Genomic DNA, 15,543 nt, shown 5'->3' with positions numbered 1-15,543 from the left:
GCTCCATCTGTGTGAAGATAAATCAAAGGTACTGCTCAACCATGCCTGGCTTCACTTGGAAGCATGGATGAAATGTTTCCTCTGAGTTGACCCTCTTCTGGACACTGGTTCAAGTCCATCTCATGGGATCTCCATGTCCTTCCTGAACAAGAGGACAGGTGACTCACCACAGTTACAGGACATTTTGAGAGATGTTCTATAGTCCCTTGGAACTTGGTTGACCTTGGAGGGCAAGGGGCAAAGATTGTCCTTTAAATCCCTCTAACCAAATTAGTATAGGCCTCAAAGTATGGATGTTAAATATCCAATAAGGTTAGTTCCACCAGTCTGGTAATTTTAATTATCATGTGCTATGTAGGTAAGGCTTGGGTAAAAAATCAAATATTCTCAGATAAACATCGACTAGGCATATATTTTGTTCCTTAAACTACTTGACTAAACTATGACCATAGACATTTTAAGATTATGTGTATATTAATTTTGTTCCATCCTTTATATATCATAACAAACCTGAACAGACACTTATCACTTGCTTAGGCTTTCTCATTTTTTTAAACTCTTTTAGAAAATATCTCCATTGCCATTACATATGTTTTATGAAAACAGTGGATGAGTCTGGGAAGGTGCCAGATATTCCTATGAAGTATTTACTTTCTAGCTGCTCTCCAGGGCACAGTGCTTTTATTCAGTTTACCATCCTTCTGTTCTCAAGGCTATTTTATTTCCTTTTCTCTTCTTGTCACAGGGCCAGGAGGCCATGTCACCTCTAGATTATGGTTCTTACAGAAGACTTTGAGACAACATATTTAGGTCTGAGCCAAGGAGAACCTACCCTGCTTCTAGACCCGGCTTCTCTGTATGCTTAAACACTCCCCAAATCCAGGAGGCCATGTGTGATTAGGGTCAAATTACATGCAATTGGCTGGGAAGAGTGGCTGGATACTCCAGTGAGTGTCCAGTGATCTTGCTTGGCCCTCCTTTAATGAATGAGCACAACTGTCAACAAGCCCAATTGTGTGTGGTCACAGATTCTTTATAGGAACTCTTATTCATAGTTCCCCTTGTTTACCAAACATCACATTTTGTATGTGGGGGTCATATTCTATTCATTAACTATTGTTTCATGTCTCAGATTGCTAGGAAGCTTCATTCCTAGGATTTGATACAGATAAGGTTCAATGTAAAATTAAACCTCATGATCCAGGTCCAAGTTTTGTTTTTCTTTCGTCCTCTGCATAGAACATATCATGTGGTTATTACATTTAAAATTAAAATAATCAAGAGCACAGTATTGCCTAATAAAATAAGAGGTAGCAGATGTGGGAAGGAGGCATCCTAACCAACCGAAGATCTCTGCATGTGTCACTATATTCCTTAGCCAGACTATACATTTTTCTCCTTGTAGTTACAATCATTTTTACTTTATGAACATTTTTATTTAATGTCTGGAGTGCTTAAATAGCCCATAAGCCTTCAGTTGTAGTTTTTCTTCTGGCCAGTTTCATTACAAAGCTATAATAACATTTGGAGTGGTTCTAATTCTAATCTTTTCTAATTCTAGGAAAGATTGGTGTTTAGTATCCAAATTACTGTAACTCTTATTTTCGGGTAATAACTTTATCAGTCCTATTATCTAGGTAAGGCATCAGACTCCTGTTTGGGGAAGTCAGTGAATAGTCACATTACTGAAGAAACCAGAGAACAATGCAGTTTAATTTTGAATTCCTTATCAACACACTGTCCTCTCACCATGTACCAAATTTTATTTATGACAGGAATAGAAACAAGAGGCCAGATGTGAAAGGTGTCAAAGTTCCATAGATTTTTTTGAAGGAAAAATCAAATCTTATTTCACATTTCACAGTCAGAGAGGAAGTGAGACTCCAGTAGTTCTTTTATACTATCACCCATCTGCTTCCCATTGTCAAGATATGAGCATTATTATTTTTTCATTCCCAGTTAACTCTGTAATGGGATACTTTGAAGTTTTATTTAATTGTGGAATATACATTTTTAACTTAAAAATTTTATTTATTATTTTTATCTTTTTATTTTATGTGTATGTGTGTATTGCTTGCATGTAGGTGAGTGCACCCATGTCGTGCAATGCCCATGGAGGTCAGAAGAGGCATTCAGATCCCCTGGGACTGGAGTTACAGACAGTTGTTAGCTGCAATATGGGTGCTGGGTTAGGAACCTGGGTCTTCTGCAAGAAAAACAACCAGTGTTCTTAACTGCTGAGCCATCTCTCCAGCCCTGGAATATACATTTTTGAAGAGCAGTATCTCAAATTATAAATTCCATCTGTTATTTTCCATAATGGAGATTTTCCCATAGATTTTCCATAGATCATTAGCTCAAGCCTCTTCAACAAGAAGTGTTGGCAATTGCCCCTTAACTACTTCAGATTTCATTTGTATTCATGTTGTAAACAATCTTTGCTGAGTTAAAGTATAGGCTTTCCCACTTCTGAGTTTAGGAATGATCTGGGATAGTTTGTCTAGTATTTTTAATCCATTATTGTGAGACATCATTTTTCTTTAAAATAACTTTCCATGCTTTTCCCTCATCTTGACATTGTTAGGAACTGGAGTTTTAAGCAGAGAAATTTCTCCTCGGTTGGAACTCTCATTTGGGTATATGTTAGGTTAGGAGTTCAAAGAGTACCAAGTACAAAAGGAAAAGCAGCCAACCTCATACAACCCACAACGACATTTATTATTCAATAAAGGGTGACTACTGACCAGCAGGAGTCTGCAATAGCCACACTGGCCAAACAGTAGGGAAACTTGAGCACTTTTCTGTATATAAACAGAGTCAAGGGGCTTGACTAAAGGATTCATGGCTTGCATTCTTCCCGATAGGTAAGGGTCTTGAGGGTTTGTGGGAGACGATTTAAGGCCTGCTTTCTTTCTCCATTAACAGGGTCTGTTTTCAGAAGTTTGTGGCTGAAAGTCCCAGACAGGTTTGTTTGCAAAACAAGAATTGCTTTATGGTTTGAGGCTTATGGAGGTCTCCCTTCAGAAATAGCACTTTTTCTATATGTACTATTTTTTTAATGAATCCTTTCTAAGGATTTTATTTCTTCATTGGCAGTGAATTCACTTTGTCCTATTCCAAGTTCCTACACTTCCAATAAGGTCACTTTTGGCTCTAGCATTTGGCCAATTTTGATCAACCCACCCTACCATAAATGTTGCTATCGGAGACTGATTGTTTTTAAGTACCATTCGCATAGAGTCAACCCAAAACTTCTGGGTATCCCATACAATGTCAGTAAAGTAGAAGTTACTCCAAGGTGAGCAGAAGTCTGTGTAAGAGAGCCTCTCAGAGCCTCCCAGGCCCGAGAGTAGTATTTAAATCATTGGGAGTTTGAGTTCACCAAGCTACTCCTATGAATTGGCATTCATGTAATTTGTAGGTATGACTAGGTCTTGTAGTGTGAGATGTCCATCCATTTACAGAACAAATGGTCATCAAGCCAGGCTATACTGTTACATGGCAGCTGCAACAGATTAACCATTATATCCAAGAATATGTAGTGTTTTTATCATTTCTAGTATCAACGACAATGCAGGGATCTAACTGACTGGATCCAGTTAGAAACCTTCTCTCTTGCTGGAAAAAATTTCTGTTGTTTTGGATACAGGGGTGTGGCTCTTAAATAGAGCTATCCTGAAAAGGGAATTCTTTCATGTTGATTTAAATTAGGACTCTACAAGTTTAAAGTTGGAATTTTTGCTTTATCTGAATAATACCAAATACTAAGAGAGTTCTGTCTTGGAAGTAGTGAAAACTTTGTATATTTTCAAGTATAAAGATTCAGTTCAAGGTAGATGGGAGGTTTGGGTAAACAAGTAGGAATAATGAAAGGGCATAAAAGGGAATTCTTTCATGTTGATTTAAATTAGGACTCTACAAGTTTAAAGTTGGAATTTTTGCTTTATCTGAATAATACCAAATACTAAGAGAGTTCTGTCTTGGAAGTAGTGAAAACTTTGTATATTTTCAAGTATAAAGATTCAGTTCAAGGTAGATGGGAGGTTTGGGTAAACAAGTAGGAATAATGAAAGGGCATACAATGATTGCCACAGTTACAGGACATTTTGAGAGATGTTCTATAGTCCCTTGGAACTTGGTCGACCTTGGAGGGCAAGGGGCAAAGATTGTCCTTTAAATCCCTCTGACCAAGGTAGTATAGGCCTCAAAGTATGGATATTAAATATACAGTAAGGTTAGTTCTACAATGATTGTATTCTTTAAAATCAACACTGGTTCATTTTGTCATCTAAGGAGATATAATAAAGAAATTAAAAATTTCTCAGCAATGATTGTATTCTTTAAAATCAACACTGGTTCATTTTGTCATCTAAGGAAATATAATAATTATATGTCATCTACACAGTGAATTATAGTAGTTAGTGGGTGTCTTTACCCATGAAAATGTAGAAGAGGCGTGTGTGTGAGTGTGCATGTGCCTGTGAGTGTGCATGCGTGTGAGTGTGTGTGTGTGTGTGTGTGTGTGTGTGTGGTATGTTTTAGGACTTTTAGTTCATTTACCTATGGTGCTCAATTGACAATGTAGTTGAAGGGAGTATCATCTAGGCTTTTGGAAGTTCACACGCATGTGTCCTCAGGAGGAGTTGGTGCATGTTGGAGGTGGGAAATATGAATCTAAAAGTTTAGTTAAAAGTACTAGTTAAGTTCCTTTCCAATGAGGTTGAGTGGAGTCTTTGATGTGGTGTCTTCCCAATAGAGAAAATCACCTGGCTTCAGTTAACTCAGTTCTTCACCTGCTGGGAGCTCACTGTGGAAAGAGTCAACATTTCCATGACTCCCTTCAGTAGTGTATAATGCCTCCTTTAGCAGAGATGGCTCATTAATCCTTCATCCACTATTGCAGGACATCCGGTGACTGTTTCAAAAGGAGTAGCTCTGATATTTAGGTGAACTAATGGGAGTCTACTTTCCCAACTGGTTTTATTATAGTTCAATTTGTTAGCTCAACCAATCTAGAGGATTGAGAATGATAAAACAGTGAAAATGAAAAATGGATCAAATTTTAAAGCTTATTGAATTTTTTGCAGATTTCATACACGTTTTTATCATATTTAAATCCTCTCCTTCATCTGCACCCCACTACTAACCCCCCCACCAAATTTCCTGTACTTTAATATATTAAAGCCAATAGACAATATTTCACAGATAGAGTTAAACATTTATTCAGTAATGTGAGTTCTATGATCACAGCAGATCAGTTCATCAGGAAACTCCCAAGTAGAAATAATTCTTCTAATGCAATGGTTTTTGGCAAAGAACAGCTTCAATTCAATGGAAAAAAATCATGTAAATTAGCACTGACATACTTTGTATCCTTGTTTCAGAGGCATTTGGATAGAGACTATTTGCTAGATTTTGAGTGACCCTTTCAGTCAAGGGAAACGTTCTTGTGGCCTATGAAGTAGCTTTCTAGGGTTGGTTTAGGGCAAATAGGACATTTTGAGTATACCTTGAGAACTATTGCTAAGGAAGGCTCCCCTGTTTACCTCAAGAGGCTTTTTTTCTGGTTCTCAATGAGTTAAATTGTGTATGTATTCCAGAAGAGGAAGTTGAGTACTTGGGAATATCATGGGCTTCCCATTAGGAACCAACCAAAGATTACCTTGGGAATTGAAATTGAAACATTTTGTTGACAGATGTCCTTTTCTTGTTTGTGGTACTTACTATCTGTTGCACCTGAAGGGAGAAGTCAGGGATAGAATGGGCATAAGGAACAGAACACTCTTTCAAGGCATGGAGTTCCATACAGTGCAGCTCTTTTCACTTGTTCAGTATTTGCTGTAGAATGTCCTGGAGTTTTAATGATGGCTAATTGTTTGAGTAAATGGATAGCATCTAGAAATGCTGAGTTTGAGTTTTTTAAATTATTATTTACAGTGGGTTGGCCAGAGGAAGTCAGAAATCTACTTTGTTTCCAGAGCATGCCACTGTTGTATACCACTTGAAATGTATAGTGACTATCTGAATAAATATTAGCTGTTTTGTGTTCTGCTAAAGAGTATGTTCTTAAGGCTATGACCTCAGCCATCTGAGCAAATTTCATCCCAGAAAAATGAGCACTCAATGAGGATGGAAGTAACTGCATATCATGTCTGAAAACATCCTCATTTGTCTTGCAAATAAGAATAACTCATGACTAAGATCAATTCTGCATTTCAGTACCTGTTTCCAAAAGAATTATAGTGCTAGGTATGAGTTCCTTCCTATGGAGTAGGCTTTAACTCCAACTACAAAACTGTTGCTTATCCTCAATAACATACGCCACTATTACACAAATTGCCATGCCACGTCAGGCCGGCCATTGCTGTAGTTTTCAAAGTTCATGTCTGGGTAAGACTGGGGCTTTTCTCCCCCAGCAGCTTGCTTATCACCTTCTGGGGCTATGAAAACTAGTCATTATGGAGGATAGTTCCAAGTCAGTACAGGCTTGACCTTTCTATGTCCTGTAACCAAAGTGTGAACGCCAACGTCTTCAACAATAGGTTATTACTATGAAGTTCTAGTGGGTAGCCATGAGCAATGGTAATAGCCTGTATTGCTTCAGGAATCTCTAGAATGCCTATGGCTACCAACTCAACAGGGAGTATCCCACTCCTAGCCAATGCCTTTTTTTTTTTTTTTTTTTTTTTTTTTTGGTAGCCTATAGCTTCTGGGAGGATCATTATCCTTCCAAGAGGACAGTCATCTGTATCCTCTTCTAATTCATCTGATAAGTGGATTAATGTACTGAGATTAAGAGGATTACAGTGTCCAGGGAAATATTTAGAGAAGAAAGTAAAAGTATCTCATAAGAAGTTGGATGCCTCAATGAATAATGTGGGATGTGATATGACTTTAACATAAGTTCTATAGAAAGAGGAGCATAAATGGTGAGAAGAGAGCCTAAAGTGACTTTCTCAGCTATTGTCAGTAGCGCCATTGTGGCAGAGATGGCTCTCATGCAGGGAGGATGTCCTTTTTATACTGTGTCTAACTGATGACTGAAATATTCCAGCCGCCTCTATCTTTCCCCATGTTTCTGAGTCAGCACGCCCAGTGAATTCCATACCATAAGCAAAAAGGAAAAAGAGAAATTGAACGTTTGGATGCCCTAGAGTAGGAGCTGGATTTGAAGCTGGCTTTAAGGCCCTAATCATTGCCTCTTCCTTCAAGCCTAGTTATATGGTATCTGGTTGATACTGCTTAGGCTTCTTATTTAGTGGTTGGGCAATTAATGACTAGTTTGAAACCCAACTTTGACAGTGGTTTGTCTTAGGAATCCCCTTTCATTGCTTGTTTTTAGGATTAATAGCAGAAGTATAGTCAGCAGTTATGAGCACTCCTGAGGGAGTTATGATATAACCTAGATTTTTGGGTTCCTGTTGGCAAAGTTGCATTTTGTGTTTCATTACTTTGGGATCCTTCTTATCTAGTTCCTGTAATGACTATTGTGTCTTTAAGACAAGCATGCTATGACAGAGAGCACAATTATATGTCATCTACACAGTGAATTATAGTAGTTAGTGGATGTCTTTACCCAGGAGCTTAACTGTTTCAATTGTGAGCTCATAACTTTGGCAGTGATGGCCTTTTCCTTTTTCTTTGTGAGAATGACTTTTAAAATATGGGCATACTCTGGCCAAATGATTTTTACTTAAGCTTACAACCAAAAAATTAATCTTATTTTGGTTTGTTTATAATGAAAACAAGTCTATTTGGCCTTGAGCACCTCTTGTAACCTAAAACATGTAGCTTTAATTTTTCATGGCCCTTTCTCGCCCTTTTGTAGGAAACCAAGATGCCAGGCCCCAGGGTGAGATGAGCCTAAAACTTTTAAGTCCAGACTGCATTCTCTGCTAAAGGGAGAGGCACTGAAAACAGAAGCTCTGATAATCCCTGTTTTGAAGAACACTGTGAGACTGGCAGGAGAATGCAGCCAGGTCATAAATGCAGGCTCCTTGCTCTGTGGGAAGTTGTCTTGGTCAATAGCATCTCCCTGTCCTGAACAAATAACTCAGCTGTCATTAGCTAAGAGATTAGGCCAGGTTAAAGGTTTATTCCTCAGCTAAAAACTAAAAGTTTACCATGCTTTTAACTCTAAGAAAGAAATCATTGTGGCCAATAAATTACCGGATGGGCATTGGTAACCCTGAGTAAAAGTTTAAGTATCCTTCTGGCGCTAACAGACTATATGTCCTGTTTCTCACCAAGCAAGGCACCCTTGGGTCACCCAGTAACTGGTGCCTGAAGAGGGACCCCAATACCCTTTATCTCAAAACAATGTATGAATGTGTGTGGATGTTTTGCATATTCAAGAGAGTACTGTAAACAGTAAGGGGCATTCTTGGAAACAACAAAGAGATTAAGCTTATCCCATCTGTGTTGTGAACAACACATGGAATTAAATTGATAACATCTATTTGTGTTGTGTCTGTTGGCCTAGGTCTAGAGATCATAAAGGGCAAAATTCTTTCTTGATAGGATAATAGCCTGATTTTTCTTCTCCATTTCATGCTGGATGTACTGTTTCAATAAAAGAAAGAGTAAGCCCTTGTTTGAGAGCACAGATCCAAGTGAATTCTGAAGGAATGGGTTCTTAGCAGTTTTGATCCATTATTGCCCAAAATGGATGTTGAGAGTCAGGCTGTTTTTATCCAGGCATACATGTAATGTGGCATTGCATAATAAATGTTATAGTTCTTGAAAGTTGGTCTGTAAGGTGACAAGGGAAGTGAGATTCATATTGTATTATTCTGTTTGACCAAAATGCTTAACTCTTCCTTTAGTCCTTCCATAAATGAAAATTTAATATGGTATTACCCTGTGATTCTCAAAGTTCTCAGGGAGAGTTCTTGAATGTTGGTTAAATAATTTTTTCAAATCTGACATAAAAATCTGGTATAGGGACTGGAGAGACTGCTTAGCAGTTAGGAGTACCTATTGCTTTTGCAGAGGACCCAGGTTTGGTTCCCAGCACCTACATGGCAGCTAGCAACTATCTATAACTCCAGTTCCAGGGGACCCAAAGCCCTCTTCTGACTTCTGTAGTCACTGAACATACATGGTGCAGGCACACTGATGTACATAAAATGAAAATAATTTAAAAATCAGGTGTAATGTCTCTTGGCTTTTTTTTACACTGCTGTATTTGGGCCCAGTCAGTCATTTTGGTTCCACTGTGCAGAGGCAGTTTCCTGACTTGCAGCAGGCATTTTGAGCATAAGAATCTATTTTGTTGAAGTTCTCGTGGGCTTCCTGCATTCTGCCGAGCAAAGCCATTCCTCTACCTTGCTTCCTGAAGCCAGTAGTTGAGCTAATTGGTTAAGTCATAAAATCCTGGTTCCTATGTCAATAGGGTGATTTGAATTTTTTCAGCAAATCCTAGAGGGTCTTGATGTGGGTTAGGGAATTCATGATCAATCCAGAGTCACTCTTCCCCTGGATTTTATCTTAAAAGGAGCCACAACTAACATAGTGTAGAATTTTGTTTCTTTTCAGAATGGTTGGAGAGGAGAGGAGAAGGGTAGGGAGATGGGGAAGGGTCGAGAGGGAAAGATGGGAGCAGAGGCTGAGAATGTTAAGTCTTCAGAATTTATCTTTAGTTTTGGCACAATGGTTAAGCTTTTCTTATGAATCCTCTTCCCTTCAGTATCTGTCTTCTAGTCTGATCACTACTTCAAAGCCTCTCTCACTAATTTCCTGTATCTGGGTAATTTAATTCTTTCTTTTCTTAGACATTTCTAAATTCCAATTAAAGTAGGGTTCCCATTCATTATCTTGTGTTTCATTGCCTAGAGTCTCTAGGTTCATGTGTAAATAATACCAATTTTGGAACATCAGAGGTTCCCCACTGAGGAAACCATGAAGCCACATTGTCTTTAGATTTCCCCATTTTCCCAAACACTTACAAATTGCAAGTCTATAATTATCATACATAAGGCAGACTAGAGTACCAGATGATTATCTCCAAATTCTTCCTCTGTCTTCAAACTCCCGTTTTCTTTTTCTCTTTCTTTCATCCTATTGGTGAGGCTTACTCCTGTCATTTTAATTGGCTTATTTAGTGTTTCACCTCCTTCTTCACTTTCTTTCTTTCTTTCTTTCTTCCTTCCTTCCTTCCTTCCTTCCCTTTCTTTCTTTCTTTCTTTCTTTCTTTCTTTCTTTCTTTCTTTCTTTCTTTCTTTCTTTCTTCTTTCTTCTTCTTTTTTCTTTCTTCTGAAAATTGCAAACTTTCCCATGGCAGCTAGAGTATATGTGCTTTGGATCAGGTTTATGTGCTGCTTTGGGGGTTGTCTCTTTTGGCTGTCACCCCAAGGCCATTTCCTTTCACTAGGTCTCAAGATTACCTTGCATACTTTACAGGGTGTTCAAGACATTGGATGTTAAAAAAATGTATTTATTTTCTTAGCTGAGCCAAATAGTCCCTCCTAACCCATGAACAGGAGGAGGAGGAAGAAGAGGAGGAGGAAGATGAGGGGGAGGAGAGGAGGAGGAGGGGGAGGAGGGGAGGGGTGGGGGGAAGAGGGGGAGGAGGAGGAAGAGGAGGAGGGGGACTCCAATTCTCTTCTCTCCACTGCAAGCCAGTGCAGGTTGCACAATTTGATAGGGAGATGAGGGCTTGTTCATATCAGCTTCTCTGGTGAACTGAACTTGTCAACTCCAAATTAAAAAGAGAGGCAAGGTTCTCCATGGATCACCTGGGAACTGAAATTCTTATTTTCTATTGATCTGGTGAAGATAAAATTCTTACCTGAGTCCTTAATCTTAGGTTTTTTGCTTGATGCCTTAGCAAAAAAAAACCTTTGGAGATAGGAATTGGTAAAGGGAAATGTGCTTATCTATACTTTTGTCCAGACCAGGGGCGACATTTTTACCCTCCCTTTGCCTTTCCTATACCTGCTTTACAATTTTATATAAAAGATGAAACAAAAACCGCCAAACATGCATGTGTGCACTCAGTTGTGAGATATCAGCCCAGCAGACTTTTCTTTGGGGAGGTGGCCACTCCTATCAGCAAGGCTTTAGGGTATTCTCAGATCTGGCAAGGAATTTCCTGGAGGAACTTTGCTTAGGGCTCATTCTTCCAGTGTCCCTGTTACACTGTTACATACCCCTCTCTCTTGTTCACTCCCCAATCTTAAGGAATTTGGAGTTATCTAATACCACACAAGTGCAAAATTCCTGCAGTAAGTCTGTGCCTGAAGGAAATCCCGTGAGGAGAAAGCAGGTCAGAAACACAGCCAACCAGAAAACATCGGTAAAGTCAGGTAACCATGCATAGGAACAGTCCTTCCTAACCTCTCAGCTTCAGTTACCATTGGAAGTCAGTACACACTATTTATTTGATCTCTCCACTGAGGCTGGCCTCAAACTTGATGATTTTCTGGTTTTCTTGACTGACATGGCTACATTTTGATTCTGATATCTTGTCTCTGCATGCTGTTTTGAAGGAACTGCTGATCAACCAACTCGTGATTGGACTTAATTGTCCCTCATTGCTAGGCTGAGGCATGTCCTAATTGGTCTGATGTGTTCCCACATCACGGAGGAAGTGGTGGTGATCAGGGAGCTGTAACCACCTGACAAGAGAGAAAATATTCTAGAGACACCTGTGCCCCTCCCCCTTGGTTATAAGACATTCGAAATGGTGGAGCACAAGGAACTAAAATTTCCTTCATGAATCCCATGCTGGGGGAAGGAAAGGCTGAAACCCTGGTGCCAGTCAGAGGAGGAACTTATCTGAAAGAAAGAGACACTACTCAGATCTGACAGCTGACAGTTGGTCAAGAATTTTCAAAATCACAGTGTCCAACACAGCAGAATATCTTTCGAAATAAGGCCAGGCTGAAACCCCAAACCCAAAGGAGCATTGTTCCTGATGTTTCTTTGTAGGCGGTTGGTAGCACCATACTAAGGAAAGATGGGGAAATATTCCCACTCTGGTAACTGCTGAGAATTCCCCAGCATTCCAACCAAAAGCGCTTCCCGCCTGTCTCTGCTTGTCAAAAACCATTCCCGGAGTCTGGAATCTGAGGTCCATTGCTCTGTGCTTTGCCAAGAAATATCTGAGAGACAGTAATTGGTAAAGGGAAATGGGTTATTTATAGTTTTGTCCAGAACTGAAGAGAGGAAAGTCTTTAGGTTTTCTCCACCTCTCTTGTAGTAGTGTTGGAATTTTCTAGAAAAAGATCAAACAAAAGCTACCAAATACACAAATGTTAGAAAAATTACACCTGTGAGAATGTTGGATTTGGTGGGCTCCTCCTCCTGGTCCCAAGTCTTAAGATCACCAGCAGGGAATTTCTTGGAGAAGTTGTAGTTCTTTGGGGTTCCTTCTGTTAGGGTCCTCATTACGCAAATGGGGTAATCTATGCTCATCATCTTGCACATCCCTAAAGCACAGTGGGTTGGGGTCAATCTCAAGTCACCATTTGGCCCCTACTTCCTCTTAGCCCATCTCAGGCTCATGATCCTTTTCCATAGTCATCTCTGGATATGGAAAGGAAATAAGATAGTTTTTTTTTTTTTAAACAGAAAGAGACCTTCTGCACATTAGGCATTAATAAACATTTATTGTTCCTTTTGTTGAGCATCATAAAGCAATGGGAGTTTTCCAAAGACAAGAGAGGCTTTCTGTGGGGAAATCAGTCAATGGGCAAAGCTCTATGTTACAAGATGCTGTGATTGCTGAGGTGCAGCAGCATGTTTATCCTTGGACAGCTACTTAGGGCAGAAAGCCTGTGGCTGGGCCTGTGATTAGGAAGGCCACTGGTGACCTGAGGAAGACACTACATTGTCCTCTGTGTCACAAGGAGCAGTAGGACCTGGGTTGTACCTCTGTCCCTTTCTGGAGGGCCTGACAACTATCTCTTGATAACACCCAGGGCCATATTCCTGCCGTCTTCCCATCACTGAGTCTTTGCTTTCAGCATCTCCTTTCATTGTTTCACTAGTGACCTGATTCACCCTGCAGTCTCCTACTTGGCTTCCTCCCAGCTGAAGCGGGGCTCATAGGCCAGGTCTCGCCGAGCTTTCTTGTAGGAGAAGGTGAACACGCTCTTTGACAATGTGATTAAGTAGCAGTTAAAGGGAGGGTATTTGTAAAATGGATGAAGCAGGAAACTCACTGTTTCCAGCAGGGAGGCCAGCCAGTATAGCAGGGGCAGAGGAAGGCTCTGCCTGGAATCACGGTAGAGACCTCATTCCTTGCTCAGGGTGTAATTTAAATCATTATAACTTTGGTATGGCATGTCTTCTGAGATGTAATAGAACTGTCCATGGATGCTTGGTGCCTTCTTGTGGTCATTCTGGAGGCCAGAATGTGTGCCCAGGCCATGTTGCCCACATACACTGGGTTGATTATGGAGAATCTATCAGTAATGGGCAGGATTTCTTTATTCTTAAGGGCTCTGATCACCACATCAGAAATGAAAGGGCTTCTTTCCCCATAGGTTTACATGGTCTTAAGGCACATGTATGCAAAGTGCTGCCATTAATTAGGGTGTCCCCATTGGCTGCCAGCACTGCCTTCTCAGACAGCTTTTTGCTGTATAGGTACGAATACTTTCATGATGCTCTGCCCATAGACAACAAACTGTTAATATCAGGAAATAAACCTGAGGGTCTGCTATATCCAGAGATTCATGATCATGACCATCTTCCATTCTAACAGAGGAACCTTCATGGATAAGAGCACATCCTCAGAGCCCTGACTCAAGGCTACCAGCCTACAGTGAAGGAAATCTATAAAGTCAGAAGCCCATATTCTTAGAATATGCACAGGAATAGATCCATTTTAGCTAGAGACTATTCAGGAATTAACATCATTCAAACTCAAACACAGTTGTGTATAGGCAGTACATACATAGACATTGCAGAGCTGTCTTTTGCCTCCTTTGATGAGAAACAAAGCTGTCACAAGGCCAACTTATCTTTGAGTCAGTGAACAAATGGTTATTGAATTTAGGAGATGTAGAGATTCAGCCTCTGTTCCTGATTATATGTTCCCTGTTAAAGCAGTCTTAGTTCATTCTATAATCTCTATCTATCTTCATCATTATCATGACGTCAATGATGGCGGTAGCATGGATGACAACAGAGACGCCCCGGCAGGCTCTCCTCAGGCACTGAGCACCCAGAATGTCTCCTTCCAGAACTGTCACCTTGGTCTTGGTCTGCAGTTCTGTGGAAAACAGGCAGGTCATAGGACGCTTTCTTTGTGGACTTGAATGTTTCCTGATACAGGTGACAGTTACCTGATCTTTAAGAATTGTCATACTGAGGGAATATTGGTGCCGAAGCCCAATCCACCGAAAGAGAGGGAAAAACAATTGTTTCTACTTTTTTCCATTGCAGAAATAAATCTGAGCATGAAACAATCAAATATGCCTGGGACATGAAGTGTGTTCTAGAGAGTAGTGGGACATCCATCAATTCATCAAGGAGAATCACCATGAGGCAATGGAAAATTGGATAGAAGCAGGAAAAGTGGGAAGAATTAGAACTTAATTCTGCAAGGCACGATGAACTATGCATGGATGTGAATAGAAGGAGAAACAGAGGCAGAGTTGTGGTGTAGAAAAGCTAAAAATGGCCTCAGAACATGAAATGCATATGTGTATGGGCTGAGCAAAATAATTCACTGGAATGTCTCTTCTAGAGTTCTGGTGAGGAGGAACCCACTCCCAGCAGTGGGAGCAGAAGAGGAAGACACACAGGTGTGACTCTTAGGTCTTCCCCTGATAGAACCTGGTACTTGCTGGGTCCGAGCTGAGCACAAAAGGAGTTAACTTCAGCATCAGTTCCTCAGCTTAAATGACTAAAAGGGGGAATGGAGGCATTGACAAGGAGATTGGGATGGGCTGCAGTATGGCTTTAACTGAATATCTCTTATCAAATACTATCAAAAGCAGACATCAGTGCCATAATTGAGGCTCCCATGGGACTTTTTTGCAGTTATCCAGCTCTACAGCAGTGCATACCTCAGTGCCTTCAGACTTGGCTGAAATTCACAGGTAACGCGGTTTATTGCTGTCACCTACATTAACTCACAAAACGAACTGTGTGTTACATGCAGTCTGTATCAACATCTTATACTTGTTTGAGCTTCATAATTTGTATACAACTTTCAGAGTTTACTTCCTTTCTACACTCCCAGACCCCTCCCCCCACCTCCTTCAGGGTCCTGCTTAATAAGTGAGGAAGGTGAGGCTCAAAAAGGTTTGGGAAATACTTATGAACACACATACTGAGAGTACCGTACGAACCTGCTTCCTCTACCTGTACCTGCCCACTCTCTTAGACTGCTTGGTGTTGCATAGAATCAGCTTTTTCTGAGACAGATTAAGGTGAGTCAGTTGAACTCAAATTGGCAATGAAGTCAAAGAACACTGCAAGAGTCAGGAGAAATCCAGGGCTGGAGCAATGTCTCCTTGGGTAAAAGTAGAAATGCTTGCTCCAAATCCTCTGTTAAGTGTGTCCACTCCAGGCCCCTTTCCTTTCTCA

General features: G+C 40.2%; 1 pseudogene; it reads right to left on the bottom strand.

Annotated features, from left to right (window-relative positions):
* Positions 1 to 12,977: 12,977 nt before the first annotated feature.
* On the bottom strand, positions 12,978 to 13,703 carry LOC103749399 (annotated as a pseudogene).
* Positions 13,704 to 15,543: the final 1,840 nt, after the last annotated feature.

The sequence above is a fragment of the Nannospalax galili genome, unplaced genomic scaffold, assembly GCF_000622305.1.
Source record: "Nannospalax galili isolate Female #2095 unplaced genomic scaffold, S.galili_v1.0 scaffold2066, whole genome shotgun sequence".
NCBI lineage: Eukaryota > Metazoa > Chordata > Mammalia > Rodentia > Spalacidae > Nannospalax > Nannospalax galili.
This window is presented reverse-complemented; position numbering and strand designations above follow the sequence as displayed.